This window comes from Macaca fascicularis, chromosome 5 (genome assembly GCF_037993035.2).
Source record: "Macaca fascicularis isolate 582-1 chromosome 5, T2T-MFA8v1.1".
Lineage (NCBI taxonomy): Eukaryota > Metazoa > Chordata > Mammalia > Primates > Cercopithecidae > Macaca > Macaca fascicularis.
Window position 1 is genome coordinate 183479280 of NC_088379.1, and position 17201 is coordinate 183496480.

The 17201-nt window shown below is 34.3% G+C and overlaps 1 non-coding gene across 1 annotated transcript; it reads right to left on the minus strand.

The window, feature by feature from the left end:
- Positions 1-9769: 9769 nt before the first annotated feature.
- On the minus strand, positions 9770-9840 carry LOC123573802 (small nucleolar RNA SNORD65). Its single transcript, XR_006698534.1, has one exon. It is a non-coding gene; the product is annotated as a small nucleolar RNA SNORD65 (small nucleolar RNA).
- Between the last annotated feature and the right edge of the window lie 7361 nt (positions 9841-17201).

Consider the following 17201-nt stretch of genomic DNA (forward strand, 5'->3'; position numbering starts at 1 on the left):
GCTTTCACAAAAGATGATAAATTTTTTTTTTAATCTTTCTCTCTCTAAAAATTGAAAGCAGCGATGGCTCGTGAATATTTATGTAAAACTCAAGGGTTATGCATTCTTACCTAAATTTGGATCCATAGGAAAAATATATACTCTATGCATATAAATCTGTTTTAGTCATTTTAGTTTACAAAGCCTTGTCCATATAATCATCATACTTAGTAACATCCAGTGGAAAAAAAGTAGTGATTTCTTTGAAAATGTCAAATCTGCTAAACATCAGAAATACTTTCTGTACATAAACATGAAACTGCCTATATAAAGCAATACAAGGACCCTCAACACTTGAAATGTATTAACAATTTATTCTGGTTTTATTTTTTCTTTTGAAATATTATATAAACAACTTTTTGACCCATGCTTTGTCAGTACTTAGTAAAGTATGCTTTCTGAAAGTAAATATATCATAAATACATTTTGATTATACTACAAAAATTAAAGAAATTAGCTGTGAACATGCACATTTAAATAAGTAGTATTTTGAAAGCAGTCATTAGGCTATACAAACATTTCATCCAAAATCATTTTTATGAATATAGTCAGTTTTGGCATGCTTCCTTTTAGACATCACTGGAAGAGTTTTTACAGTATTCTGTGTTGACTATATTCATCACTGTTGGAACTTAGTAAGATTTATTTTTTAATAGAGTAATCTAGATGAATAACACCCATGTTATCAAATTAAGAAGTCGCATAAACTAACAGGATTGATAATCTTATGTGTGCCATGAAATGATTCCAAATGAGCTTCAAAATGGAGGTGATGCATGAAAAAAAAAAAAAGGTTGTCCTACTCTTTCAAGAAACATAATTTGAAGAGACCAGCTACTTAAATATACACATTTTGGTATGCTTATCAATTAGTCTCATTAATATATGTTCAAGTTTTTGGAAGATGATGAGCTATATGAGAATGATCAGTAGTGGAATACTTCCTTCCAAACTCCAGCAATTACTTATTGAAAACATTTATTTACATATTTTTTAAATTTTTATTTCAGTAGTGTTTGGTGAACAGGTGGTTTTTGGTCACATGAATAAGTTCTTTTGTAGTGATTTCTGAGATTTTGTTGCACCCATCACCTGAGCATGGTACATTGTAACCAATAGTCTTTTATCTGTCATTCCCCTCCGACACCTCTCCTGACCACCCTCCAAGTCCCCAAAGTCCCTTATATCATTCATATGCTTTTACATCCTCATAGCTTAGCTCCTGCTTACAAGTCAGAACATATGACATTTGGTTTCCCATTCCTGAGTTACTTCACTTGATACAGAAAACTGACAGGTGTTTTTGTTAGAATATCAAGAGAAAAGGATTGTTACTTCATTCATGTGTCAGAGCAATACAACCAATAGGGTTTTAACAGAAAACAAATAATGTAGTAAACATAAGTAATTTAAATAGTTCATACATTTTTTCAGGAATCAGGGAAACCAACAAGGAATGGTTAAGCATCTCTGTGCTAGCAAGTAAGAAGACGTTATGACTGAAAGAAAAAGATGTGGAAGTATTAGTTTCCTAGCAATGCCATGACAAATTACCACAGATTCAGTGGCTGAAACAACAGAATTATTTTCTCATGATTCCGGAGGCTGAAAGTCCACGATCAAGGTGTCAGCAGGGTTGGTTTCATTTGAAGGTTCTCTCCTTGGCTTACAGATACTGTCTTCTCCAAGTGTCTTCACATGGTATTTTCCTCTGTGTGTGTGTCTGTCTTAATCTCCTCTTCTTATAAGGACACTAGTCATGTTGGATTAGAACCCACCTCAATAACCTCATTTAACTTGAATTACCTCTTTAAAGATGCTGTCTCCAAATACTGTCACCTTCTGTGGTATTGGGAGTTAGGACTTCAACATAGGACAGGGAAGAGATGTGCACAGTGCGGTCCATCACAGGGAATAATCACTGGAAGCTACAGACAGCTAAAACTATAGGAGAAAATTGCCTCCCAGGAGCCTTGTGTAGAGGATACAGCCACTGCCAATGTGTTTTACTCTCTCTTTCTCTTATTTTTTAACTGAAGTGAAACAGAAGTGATAAGGGAATCTAGTCAACACACTTCAGGAATGTCATACTCCCAGGCAACAGAACAAGGTGGAAAGGGGAAAGGAGTAGCTATGGAGAGACAACCCATTTACTACAGTCCACCTCTTTACCCTTTGTCATTTGAATGAAAAACTCTTTCTTTCCATCACAGAAAAATCATGAGTTTCCATCAGCCATGGTATTTTTAAGAGTGATTTAAATGCAGTTATATTCTCATTTGAAAATAGACATACACTCCAAATAATGTATATGAGCACACAGGGATTATAAAAAGAAGTTTTAATTCACATAAAACACAGCTACTTGCATAGCACTTCTTAAATTGTCATGAGACTTAAGCTGCTAATCATAGCTTCCTTCTTACAGCATTCTTGTCATTTTCCTTCCACTACATCTGCCAGCATGTTGGTTAGATGGAGTTCTTCTGGCGCAGTCATGGAAATCATCCTTTTCTCAACTTTGAAATCTTTGTTGGCCTGAGATTATTGAGATTTTAATGGGAATAATTTTAGCTTTACAGAAAAGATTTACAGGTAGGACTAGAGAAATACAATATATACCTCACCTATTTTTCTCTAATGTTATCATCTTACATACCATGGCACATGTGTCAAAACTAAAAATTAATGAATAGTATTAACTGGACTTGAGGTTTTATTTGGATCTCACTAGTTTTTTTTTTTTTTTTTTTTTTTTTTTACTAATGTCTCTTTTCTGTTCCAGAATCTGATCAGAAATGGTACATTGTATTTGCATGTAGTTTCCATGTGTTCTAAATTTCTACTGTTCAATGAAAAATTTTAAGCATTTCCTTGTTTTATAAATGATTTGGACAGTTTTTAGAAGCTGTGGAAATACCCTCAATTTGGGTATATATATGTGTGTGTATTTTTTCTCATTACTGCACTGGGTTATAGATTTTGAGAAAGACTATCAAAAGAATGAGGTGCCCTTCTTTCTGTATTTTGTCAAGGACTGGAATACATCAAAATGCTTTATCACTGATTATGTCGACCTTGATATTTTGCAGTGTTTGCATGGTTTACCCATTGTGAGTTACTATTTTTCTCATTTCCATATTCTATTTTTTGAAGCAAGTCACTAATTCCAGCTCATTCTTAGGGAGGGGCAGATAAACTCCAGTTCTTGGGAGGGGGAGAAACACATCAATATATCATTTGAAAATATTTTGTAAATGAGTTTCCCTCATCTTCTTCATGTATTTATATATTAAATCATTTATTTGTGTTCATATAAAGTGATCAATAATTTTTTTTTACTTTGGATTACAATTCCAACACTACATTTTCTAACGTGTTGTTCAAATTATTTCAACTTTGATCTCTGTGTGTTCTTTCAGAATGACCCCTCTGTTCCTTTGATGTATTTTCTTTACCTTATTTTGTGAACATGTCCTTATTTTATAGCATTACATGATGCTCTAGGCTCATCTTGCATTTTTTCTGTGCTGGATCAAGAATCTGGTATTTTTTTAAGGTACTTCATGGATAATGATAGATAGAAACCAAAACCTTGGCTCTGTGTATGGTTTTACGATCACTGTAGTCTCACTGCTTCTAGGACTCTTAGTATGCAAAGCTACCTTTACAGACACACACACACACACACACACGCACACACTCATACACAACATACATTTGTGTAGATAATATGTGACTTCTGTATACATCTCTCTCTCTCTCCTTGTGAGCATGTGTATGTGTGGGAGGGAGTAAACATGAGTTCATACTGATGTCTCCAATTCTAATCTAGTACTGCAAGTTTCATTTTTTGTCTTTCATATGGCTGCTTGTGACTTCTTTCTCTGAGACTGAGAAACATGTATCTCCTTTTCTACCATGTGTTTATCTTTTTTTTTTCCATCCAACTCTACAGGTAAATTAGTTTCACAATTGTGAATCCACAGTCCCCTGTTCCCCTTCTCTTAGTCAATACATCTATGTTCTCTTAAGCCATAAAAATAATATTCTCTTTTCTATTTCTTTAGTTTTAAATTTCTAGGATTCCACATGAGTTATATTATAAAATATGTGGCTTTTAATTCTTCCTTCTTTCACCTAGTAAAATGCATTTAAGATCCATTCATGTGGTGGGTGCATGTGCATGACTCAACAGCTCATCTCTTTGGTCAGTGAATAATGTTTCATGGACTGGGATGTGTAATTATAAGCATCTTATAAAAATAAAAACACTGAAACACCAAGAAAAATGAAATAAGTTGGAGATCTTCCAATGGTACCCATCTTCTTATGTTTTTCCCTTGAAGTGAAATAAACAGATAATCAGCTTTGCTGATTAAACAAATGATTTGCAGAATATTCAGGCATTTAAGTTATGTCAATATGGGTTTTTTCTTATAAGTTACTTGTTGCCGCATAACACAGCATTCCAAACTTTGGTGGCTAATGACATGTTTAATATTCTAGCTTTCATTTTTGTGGATTGCCAATGTAGTTTGGATTCATCATGGTTGTTCTTTTCGTAGGAACTGGGTTTTCTCATTTATCTGTTCTTAGTTGCATGTCAGTTGTAATTTGGCATTCCTGATCTTGACTCATCTCTCTTCTATGACTGAGGTTGTGGCTGCATCCAGTTGTGTGACGTCAGGCTCAGGTTTACACAGTCTACAGTCGACTTAGACGCATGGAAGCGAGGACTCCAAAGAGACACAATGGGAGACTACAAGGCTTGGAATGGGAGCATCATCATTTCTGCCACATTCTATTAGACAAAGAATCTCACAAGGATATACCAGATTCAAGGAGAGGAGAAAAAATATGCCACTTCGTAATGGGAGGAACTGCACAGTGACATTGTAAAGGGTATTTGTAAGAAAGAAGCAAAATGGATGCCCTTTTTGCAACTCTATTCAGGTGGAAAAAAAAATTTTATACTAGAAAAAAATAAAGAAATAGTTATCATAATTAGAACATATGAGAGAATACAACTTTTAGAAGACTTAACCTGTATTTATGAAATAACAATACGTTTAAACTGAAAACACTGATTGGTTCTTAGATTTCTCTGTAATTAATTAAACAATTAGTGTGGCTGTACATTCAAATCTATCCCAATCTCTACAGCGTTGCAGCACACACATCCATATGCATACACATACATCACTGGAAATGCCACTTTAAAATGCAGGCAAGCTTGGCTGATTGTTTAGTTATATTATGGACACAGCTTAAGGTGTAACATTTTTATTCTAATTGTGCTTTTCCTGCTTTCCCCACTACATCTTTTCCTCCTGAAATTCAATGAATCTGATTAAGTGAGTATTATATTTTATTTTTCCTTTACTTTTGTTCCACTTGCAAGTGGAAAATTGCTATTGAAGTTTTAGCTAGCTATCTTTTACCTGTCCACTACTCATGAATAAATAACATCAAATTAGGGAAAATAAACATAGCAATAGGACATTAAAACCGCATTTCTAAGCTCCCCAAGATAGGTTTCTGATTTTATGCTGCTGTAAATTCCTTAAGTATGTTTATTTCTAATTGGTGTAATAGAATAAATGGAACTGGCATTTAATTTTTCTTATATGTCCATAAATGTGGATTCTCAGGGATTGAAAGATTCTGAGCAACTTCTGTTTACAAAAGCTTTGAGTGTATTAGAAAATGAAGAATTAAAAACACAGGCAACACCAGAGTTAGGTTATTGTAGATGTCGCTCTATATAGCAAATAAACATTTTTAACACAAAAATACAGTACGGCATACATACATAGTTAATCTAGCTATGATTTTAGAATGTGTGAAATTAAGAATTTGTGGAGCACAGAAGCAGAGTAATTATTTAGGTTCCCAGTGTGAAGCCGCATGATGAAGGGCTTCTTTCCGTGCTGTTTACCTCTGTGAGTGGACATACAGCATGAGCGAGGGGCTTGATCACAATTCTGAACTCTAAGTCCCTTATATATGTTTCTTTTGGCCTCTCTGTGATGGACACTGATTCCATCTGTCTGTTTGTGTTTTTTATCTTCTATCTAGACATGAAATGGGCATTTATTTGATGACTTTGCATGTTTTCTTCAAGCAAAATGTCAGAGGGATGTTTTCAGGGCCATCCAATCCATTTTAGTAAGGGAAGTCATTAGAAGAGCAAAATAAAACCTTCAAGAAATTTCAACAGAAAGTTAAGAATAGCAGTCAATAATAATAGTTGATGGCAAGGAAGAATAATTCTATCTTGACCTGCCTGGGGAACTGAAGATCATTTCCTCTAGTTGTTGACTGAAATTGCCTAAAAATAAATAAATAAATAAATAAATAAATAAATAAATAAATAAAATGGCCCTCTAAAATTTTGAAGTGAGAAAATGTCTTTATTAGGGGGTCTGTTTTTTAAGTGACCTGTTCAGGCATCATCTATCTCCAAGTTTTCACAGAGCTCCAGGCTAGGAATGGCATCTAAGGTAAAATTGATCCAAAGAAGAAACAGACATTTCAACTTCAGAATTTTGAAACTACCGTAGTTATGTATTTCTGCCTAGGTTACAATGTTTAGCCATAAATACTGTTGTTAATTATGGATTAAAAATAACTGGATTAAAAAAATATGTTTTCATAAATATCTTGGACATAGATACTGCTAAGCTAACAGACATTAGAAATATCTTTTAAAACTGTAACTAAAAAATTCGGTCCTGTAGTTTCCTCACTATAAAGGACTATAAAGATAATCTCTTAGGACCCAGCATGACATTCTCAGTATGATGAAGAAGTTGCCATCATACATCTGATGTGTTCTTTTTTACTTCATGAGGTAGAAGTGAGGTTGTTAGTTTAGGACTTGAATAGAGGAAGGTGAAAGGGAACAATGAAGACATCAAATGATACAACAAATTTTAGCTGATAGAGTGGGGAAGTAAACTTAATAGAGAAACATGGTTGGGTTTGGGCTATTACTGAGGTAAAGTTAAAATCTTGAAGCAGTTCAGTGAAATTGGTAAATTAAATATTGAAATTTTCTCCCAATATGCTCAAGTTCCTTAAATGGCTTCTCTCTTTTCCTAAAATAAGAGCACAATTTTTAATGCAGCCCCAGAGGTCCTTTATGGTCTGTCTCTCACCAACTACTCCTACATTAGCTTAACCATACTGATGCGTGTAAGTAGAAATTGCTCACTCCACTCACAACACAAATAATCTTGCACATGTTCTTCAACAAAAGCATTGTACTTTCAGTAGAGTTGCTTTACGAGTAGTTTGTCATGCAGAATAACAAAAGATGGTACTGAAACATCTAGATAACAAAATTTGTAAATTTTACTTTTTTACTAAGGATTTTATTTATTATTTTGAGACGGAGTCTTGCTCTGTTGCCAGGCTGGAGTGCAGTGGCGCAATCTCGGCTCACTGCAACCTCTGCCTCCTGGGTTCAAGCGATTCTCCTGCCTCAGCCTCCCAAGTAGCTGGGACTACAGGCGCACAAAATCATGCCCGGCTAATTTTTATATTTTTAATAGAGAGGAGGATTCACCATGTTGGACAGAATGGTCTCATCTCCTGACCTCATGATACACCCGCCTTGGCCTCCCAAAGTGCTGGGATTACAGGGTGAGCCACTGCCCCCGGCCAGGTGCCCTGTTTTAACATGTTCTAGGGTTGCAGCAGTGTTTTCCACCACTGCCTTCACATTATCATTTCAAATCTCAAGACAGTGAAATGCCATAATTTTGACCTCCCAAATATCCTGAACAAAATCTCAGAGACCTTTACGAGGTCCACAGATCACTATCTCAGAATCTCGGACGAAGAATAATTTTTACATGTTTACTGTTTCTATTGCTCTACAATCTCCCAGCCTGTCTAAGAAACGTCAAACACATTTTCAGATGTAAACTTATATTCATGCTAATAGAAATCTTCTCTGACACATCTGGTGTAGCACCAAGGACTTTACCTTTGAGATGCTCATAATGGTTGGAATTTCCTCCCTTAATTTATTATTTGCTTGAATTTCTCATCTGCTAAGAGACAGCAGATCATAAAATCAAATAATTACAGCCCCAGGAAGTTCATGCATGAAATCATTGAATTGGACAGTTTGTGGAATAAAAGTAAGCAGACACATAATATCTAAGGGAGGGGTGCATGATGCTCTTTTGGAAAACATGCAAATCTTTTCCTTTAGAGGAATACAGACAGGTTGAACATTACATTGAATATATCCTCAGACTCCAGTTTGTCACCTGTGCCTCAGTTTGGAATATTCATAAAGACATAGTCACTGACTTTGTATAGATTTTTTTTTTTTGCCTTTTTCAAAAAATGTTACAGCAGCACTTAGCACTGTCAGAAATATGTTGAATCCTCAGATAAGTTCAATGAATGAAACAACACAGTTTTTGCTATCTAAAATGTTATTAGGATATGAATACACAAAGAATTTCATGTTTGAGAGGGTAAAATAGTGATTCCAGGCTCTTTAGTAGACTACTGATTGTAAATTATAAGTGACTTTTGGGCTATGTGAGACATAAATTACAATCAGGTGCAGAAAGTTATACCATGATGTTGACAAAACTTAGTGCCTGTAGGACTACAGTGGAATCAAATTGATGACTCATAAGTTATCAGAATGACAAGTGATAGCTGTGTATTTTTCTCTCTTTCTATAGTAAATACACTTGATTCCAAGTGCTACAAACGGATGTTTTTGTTGAACTTGTTAAAGTGATTGTGGTTTTTCTTACATAGTTTATTACTATAGTAAACAACACTGATTTAATTTTCAAATATTGAACCATCGTTGAATATCCAGGATGAAACCCAGTCATTCACTATGTCCTGTCTTTATAATATTTTAAAATATGTTTTTAATTGACAACATAAAATTGTTTTTATAGTTATGGCATACAACATGATGTTTTAAAATATGTATATGATGTGAAATTAATAATTTGTTAACATAATTAAAATGTTATCTCACATACATTTTTATAATTAAAACACTTCAAATCTACTCTTCTAGCAATTTTCAAGTATACAACATATTATTATTAACTATAGCCACTATACTCTATAGATCTCTTAAAATTATTGCTCATATCTAACCGAAATTTTGTATCCTCTGACCAAAATCTGCCCAAACTCCCCTGACCCCAGACTCTGGTAACTACCACTCTACTTTTTCTTCTGAGTTCCACTTTTTAAATTCTGTATATAAGTAAAATCATGCCGTATTTGTCTTTCGGTTGCTGGCTTACTTCACTCAACATAATGTCATCTATGTTCATCTACAATGCCAGCAATGACAGAATTTCCTTCTTTATGATGCTAAATAGTATTCCATGTGTCTATATACCACATTGTATTTATCCATACTTAGATTCTTAGACTCACGCATCCATTAATAGACACTAAGGTTAATTCCATATCTTGGCCATTTTAAATAATGCTGCAATGAACAGAGGGGTGCAGATATCTCTTTGACATACTGATTTCATTTCCTTTGACTATATTCCCAGATGTAGAATTGTTGATTCATAATGGTAGTTCTATTTTTATTTTTCAACAGTCCTCTGTGCTGTTTTATGAAATAGCTGTACTAATTTACATTTTCAGCAACAATGTGCAAGTGTTTCCTTTTCTCCAGATAATTGCCAACACTTAATATCTTTAGTCCTTTTATTTTCCTCAGAAAACCATGTTTGCCACTAAACAATTTGCAGGTAACCTCAGCTATTTGGAGTGATCTCATTATTTGACCTTCAGTCTTCTTCTTCTTTTTTCTTCTTTTCTTAAGAGCCGGAGTCTTGCTCTGTTGCCAGCCTGAAGTGCAGTGGTGCTCACGCAACCTCCACCTCCAAGGTTCAAGCAATTTCCCCTGCCTCAGCCTCCCAAGTAGCTGGGATTACAGGCACGTGCCACCACGCCCAGCTAATTTTTTGTATTTTAGTAGAGATAGGGTTTCACTATATTGGCCAAGATGGTCTCAATCTCCTGATCCTGTGATCCGCCCACCTTGGCCACCCAAAGTGCTGGGATTACAGGTGTGAGCCACTGCGCCCAGCCCAGTCTTTTTTATAATAGCCATATTAACAGGTGTGAGACCATAATTTATTGTGGCTATAATTTGCATTTCCCCGGTGATCAGTGATGTTGAGCATTTTTTCAAATATCTCTTGGCCATTTACATGTCTTCTTTTGATAGTTGTGCCTATTTTGATTCTTATTTTTAATCAGGTTATTTTTTTTTCTTGCTATTGAGTTGTTTGAGTTCCTTACATATTTTGAATATTAATCCCTTATCAGATTAATCGTTTGCCAATATTTTCCCCCATCTTCTAGGTTGTTTCTTAACTATATTGGTTGTTTTTTATGCTGTGCAGGAGACTTTTATTTTGCTATAATCTCATTTGTTTATTTCGTTTTTGTTGCTTGTGCTTTTGGAGTAATGTCCAAAAATTTATTGCCCAAACCAGTTTTATAAAATGTTCCCTTTACATTTTCTTCTAGGAGCTTTATAGTTTAGGTTATATTTTTAGTATTTAATCCATTTTGAGGTAATTTTTGTATATGATGTGAGATGGGGTTATATTTCTATTCTTCTGTATGTAGATATGCAGTTTTCCAACGGCATTTGTGCAAGAGATTGTTCTTTCCCACTTGTATATTCTTGGCATCTTTGTTAAAAAATCAATGGGCAGTAAATGCATAAACTCACTTCTATTTTGTTCAACTGGTCTCTGTATCTCTTTTTATGCTAGTACCATGCTTTCTTGCTTACTATAGATTTATGGTACATTTTGAAGTCAGGTATTGGGATACTTCCAGCTTTGTTCGTTTTGCTCAAGATTGTTTTGGCTGTTTGAAGTCCTTTTCAGTTCAATAAATTTTTTTTTCATTTCTGTGAAAATACATCTTTGTAGCTTTTAAATATATCTTTTAACTTTAATAGTAATTACACCTGATGTGTTGATTCCTTTGATATTATGGACAGTTTAACAATATTAATTCTTCCAATGTATGAATAGGGGCCACCATTCTATTTATTTGTGTCTTCTTCAATTTCTTTTATCAGTATTTCATAGTATTCAGTGTACACATCTTTCACCCCCTTGGTTAAATTTATTTCTCTGTGGGCTTTTTTCTTATAACTATTGTAAACGGATTTTTTTTTTTATTTTTTAAAGACAGTTCACTGTTGGTGTATAGAAATGCTACTGATGTTTGTACGTTGACTTTGTATTCTGCAACTTTAATAAATTGGCTTATTATACTTTAACAGTTTTCTGCTGAAATCTTTAGAGTTTTCTATTTATAAGATCAAATCATCCACAAACAAGGTCAATTTAACTTTTTCCTTTCTTATTTGGATGCCTTTTATATCTTTCTCTTGCCTAACTGCTTTGTCTAGGACTCCCAGTACTATGTTAAATAGAAGTGCTGAGAATAAGTCATCCTTGTCTTATTCATGATCTTAGAGAAAAGGTTTTTGACTTCTCACCATTGAGTATGATGTTATCTGTGGGCTTGTCATATATGGCTGTTTTTGTGATGAGATACACTCCTTCTATACCTAAGTTATTGAGAGCTCTTACCATGAAAAAATGTTGAATTGGGTCGAATGCTTTTTCCGTATCTGTGGAACCGATGAATATAATTTTTATGTTTCAATCTGTTGTGGTTTCTCACTTTTATTAATTTGCATCTGTTGGATTGTCCTTGCACCCCAGGAATAAATGCCACTTAATCATGGTGAGTGATCCTTTTAATGTGCTGCTTAATTTGGTTTACTAGTATTTTGTTGAGAATTGCTGCATCTATTTTTATTAGAGATATTGGCTTGTAATTTCCTTTTTTATAGTATCTTTGTCTAGTTGTGGTATTAGGATAATGATAGGCTAAGAATAAAAGAGAGAAGACACAAATAAATAAAATTATAAATCAAAGCAAAGCTATTACAACGGAAATTACAGAAGTACAAAAGATTATAAGAGTCTAATATAAACAATTATACACTAAAGTTTGGATAACTTGGAAGAAATAGATAAATTCCTGGGAACGTACAAACTACCAAGACTGAATTATGCAGACAGAGAAGATCTGAACAGAGCAGCAACGAGTAAGAAAACAGAATCAGTAACAAAAAGCCTCCCATCAAAGAAAAGCCCAAAACCTTCATATTGAATTCTACCAAACATTTAGAGAAGAACTAATACTATTCCTTCTCAAAGTCTTCCAAAAAATTGTAGAGGAGAGAGTAATAAAAGCTTATTTTATCTTTATTATATTTTTGCAGTCAGCTTGCTTATATATTTGGAATTTTGTGTCCAAATTCATAAAGTATGTTGATGTGCATTTTATTTTTCTTATCATTCCTTTGGTATTTCTATCAATGTAATGTTGACTTCATACAAGACTTGCAAAGTCCTCTCTCATTTATGGAAGAAATTATGTGTGATGGTTATTTTTTCTTCTTTAAATGTATCTTAAGTATTTTCCTGTAAAATTATCTGGGCCTGAAACTCTGTATTTTGTAAGTTTTCTATTTGGTAGATTTCTACTCTGGAATGCTTTTAACTTTAAATTCAAGACTATTTATGTTATCTAGATTTTTCTTGTGAGTTTCAGTAGTCTCTTTTCTTCTAAGAATGGTTACATTTCATCTCAGTTTTCAAATGTGTGGCATAGGGTTGTTTGTGGTATTCCACTTTAACTCTTTTAATGATTTTGGAATCAGTAGTAGTATTCCTTACTTTCTGATATTGGTCATTTCTCTATTCTGGTTTCTAGATCTTTTCTTTACTGTCTTTTTAGTCTAAAAAGCAAACAAAAAAGTGGTTATGTATTACTTGAGCGTATGTTTTATGTTTATTTAAAAAAAAAATCAACAGAGGAATGACCTAGGAAAAACTATTAGAAATATATAATTATCTAGTGTACAATAATAAATGATGATATAGCAAAAGGAGTGTAGCTTTTTTGAGTAGCTTTTAAAATGCTTTCTGAGTGTGTGCTTTCATTTTCTACAAAGTGCTTTATATTTTGTTATACAATGAAACACCAACAGCTCAGCAGCACCAATAAGAAGAGAAAATTACAAACTTTAAGGTGTCAGCTCACAGGAGTATTGCCGGAATCTGAAACTCCATGAAATGATAACAAAAACTTTCGATTCAATTTGTCTTTTTCTGAAACACCAAAGTTATACAATAAGCTGAAATAGGTTTAGTACAAACTATACATGGGATTGCATTCTAACTAACTACTTAGAAAATTAAAATATAGTCATTTTGAGAAAAAAATCAATTTTGTCAAAACTGAGTATGCAATTAATTGCGAGCCAAAATAATAGAATATAGAAATACAAAAAAGACATCACTTCCTAATTAGTTGCAATGGTGGCAGTGGAGACTATACTTCATGTGGTTTCCCTCCAGAAACCTCACCAGCTTCTCTTGGTAAGGATCTGAGAAAGATTTCTTAATAGTGCTGACAAGGAATGGGGAAAAAAATATCCATTATGAAGCTCCTAAGATATTTCTTTAACACATGCTTACTGTCCAGGAGGGAAGGCATCACCAAAGAACAATACTAAAACTTTATCCCCAGTGGGAAGACATGTGCTTCTCACTTCAACACCTTCAGCCTTTCTGCTTCACCTAAGGAAGAAAAAAAATCAAAACAAAAGAACAAAACATAGTCAACAGGGGAGAGAGAGCTAAAGAAACTGACAAGGAATGTTTGGCCAGAGAAGGGAGTAAAGATAACAATAACAATAATAATTAATTAATTAATATTAAAAAAAATCTACCCAGAGCACAAGAAACACTTGTAAAGGCCACATTCCCAAAACACAGCTCCAGTTAGAGACTGAGATTTAATTAGAGGATTACAGAGCATGTCCCTTTCTAAACTCCACCAACACTCTAACAAAAGCCAGTTTAATTACACTGGATTACAGAAGAAATAGCTGTAAGGCAAAGACTCCATCTAACAAGCAGTACAAAAGGAAGCCTCAAAGGCAAGACTGGAGACTAAAACAGGCACACTAGCAAAATTTAAATTCTCTCCTAACTACAGCTACAGTAAACATAAAAAACAGTCCACACTTAGCCAGATTAATTTATATAAGTCCTTACACTAGGGACCTATTTACCAGGATTCGTATTACCTGATACGATGTGTCCAGCTGACAACAGAAAATTACAAGGCATACCAAAGGCAAAAAGAAAAAAAAAAGAATAGAAAAGAAAAGCATTCTGAATAGACAAGCAATCATTAAGATCAGAATAGAAAAATACAGATTTCGTATTTATCAGAAAAGATATTTAAATGATTGTGCTCATTATATTAAGAGCTCTAATGGAAAACTTGTTTTTTCTTATTAAGATATCTAATGGAATTTTTTTTTACATTAATGTCAGCGGAGAGATAAGACCGATAAAGAAAAAAAAATCAAAAGAAAATCCTGAAATCAAAACTACTGAAATGGAAATTAAGAACGCTCTTAATAAGCTTGCTATGGTTTGAATATTTGTGTTCCCTTTACCATCAGGTTTGAAATTTCATTCCCAATGCGACACTATTTAAGAGGTGGGCCATTAGTGGGTGATGACTCCATGAGGGCCCCTGCTCATGAATGAGATTAGTAACCAAGAAGGGCTGAAGAGATCTTGCTGGGTCCTTTCTGCCCTTTCACCCTTCTGCCATGTAAAGAAACAGTGTGCATCCTCCCTGGAGGATGCAGCCACACGGTGCCATCTTTGAAGGGCAGAATTGCCCCTTACTAGACGTCGAACCTGCTAGTGCCTTGATCTTGAAATTCCAGCCTCCAGATTTGTGTGAGAAACAAATTTCTATTCTTCACACATTACCCAGTCTCAAGTATTTTGTTACAACTGCAGCAAAGGACTAAGACAAAGCTCATGAAGACTTTCAAGAAAACTGAGGAAATGACTAGTGAACTTGAAGATAGGTTAATATAACCTGTAACTCAAAGGGAACCAAAGAATGAAGACACAGATCAGGACGTCCAAGAAATATGGAATGATATCAAAAGTTATATCCATAATTAAACATCAGGAAAAGAATAAGAATAAGGCAAAATAAATATTTGAAACAATAATGACTGAGAATTTTCCAAAATTAACATGATACATCAAATCACACATCCAGGATGCTCAGAGAATGCCAAACAAGATGAATATGAAATACACACGTACACACAGACACACAGACACACACACACACACAAACACATACATGTATCTAAGCATAACATCATCAAGCTGCAAAAAAAAAAAATACAGGGGGAAAATCTTATAGAAAGTTGGGTACATCTTAACTATACAGAAGCAAGGATGAGAATGACAACAAACCTGTCATCAGAAATCATACAACCAAATAGAGTGGAGTAACGTTTTTAAGTGTTGAAAGAAAAAAACTGCCAACTTAGAATAACATATCTAGCAAAATTATCCTTCAAAAGTGAAGAAGAAATAAAGGCTTTTTCAGAAGAACAACTGAAGGAATTCATTACTGGAAGATCTACACTGTAAAAAATATTAAAAGAAATTCTTTAGATTAAATAAAGTAATATACATGAGAAACTTGGATTGATGTGTAATATTTTAAAAGTTTTTCTTATCTTAATTGATCAAAAAGATAATTATTGACAGCAATGATAGCAACAATAATCAATTCATCATTGCTCAGGGATGTCAGATAAATGGCAATAAAATCCTCATGCCTGTAATCCCAGCACTTTGGGAGGCCGAGACGGGTGGATCATCTGAGGTCAGGAGCTCATGACCTGCATGGCCAACAACGTGAAACCCCATCTCTAGTAAAAATACAAAAATTAGCCAGGCATGGTGTGGGTGCCTATAATCCCAGCTACTCAGGAGGCTGAGGCAGGAGAATTGTTTGAACCCGGGAGGCGGAGGTTGCAGTGAGCTGAGATCAGGCCACTGCACTCCAGCCTGAGTGACAGAACTAGACTCTGTCTCAAAATAAATAAATAAATGGCAGTAAAATCACAAGAAATAAGACAGACATACTGGTAATACTACGTTATGAGGTATCCATACTACACTCACAGTCGTGTGTGTGTGTGTGTGTGTGTGTGTGTGTATATATACGTATTTTTTTTTTGAGACGGAGTGTCACTCTGTTGCCCAGGCTGGAGTGCAGTGGCGCAATCTTGGCTCACTGCAACTTCTGCCTCCCGGATTCAAGCGATTCTCCTGCCTCAGTCTCCTGAGCAGCTGGGATTACAGACCTGTGCCACCATGCCCAGCTATTTTTTTGTATTTTTAGTAGAGATGGGGTTTCACCGTGTTAGCCAGGATGGACTCGATCTCCTGACATTGTGATCTGCCCACCTTGGTCTCCCAAGGTGTTGGGATTACAGGCGTGAGCCACCTCTCCTGGCTCATAAGTTCTTATTTGACATTGTACTTAGATTATGTAAACATATATGTTGTAAACCCTAGGGCAACCATTTAAAACGTTTGCGTTAAGTATAAATTACATGCTGACAGAGAATCAAATTAACTAGTATAACATGCTCAATTAAAACTGGAGAAAATAGAAAAAGAGGAGAGAAAAGAAAGAACAAATGTAATGATGATTGAAATTAATGCATAGCTTTCATATATCCTAGAACTATTTTTGAATTAATACAAATTTATATATCAGAAAAATGTTTATTCTCAATAGATTAAATAATAATTAAATAATTTTAGTGCTAAATTAAAGTTGTTTAAATAAAAATGTTTCATATTGTTTAAAAATAATGTTTTGTGAAATAAGGATTATCCCTACAAATAAGGATGTTTATAAAGTTAACAACCAAATTTAACAAATTCATTTAAATATGATTTAAGAAAAACATGCTAAATACCTACAGGCCTGAGTGAGTCAGATCTAGACGTAGATGGATCTAGAAATCATATTTTAATCAGTCCTATATGTAAACACTGTTAGGATTTCCAAGCCTTTGTCGTATTTAGAGACACACATCAATTAAAAGTTAGCACATAACAGAATGCAACTTGCTGGAACAGACTATGACATTGATAGAATCATATTTTTTGCTAACACTTAACATTGCTTAC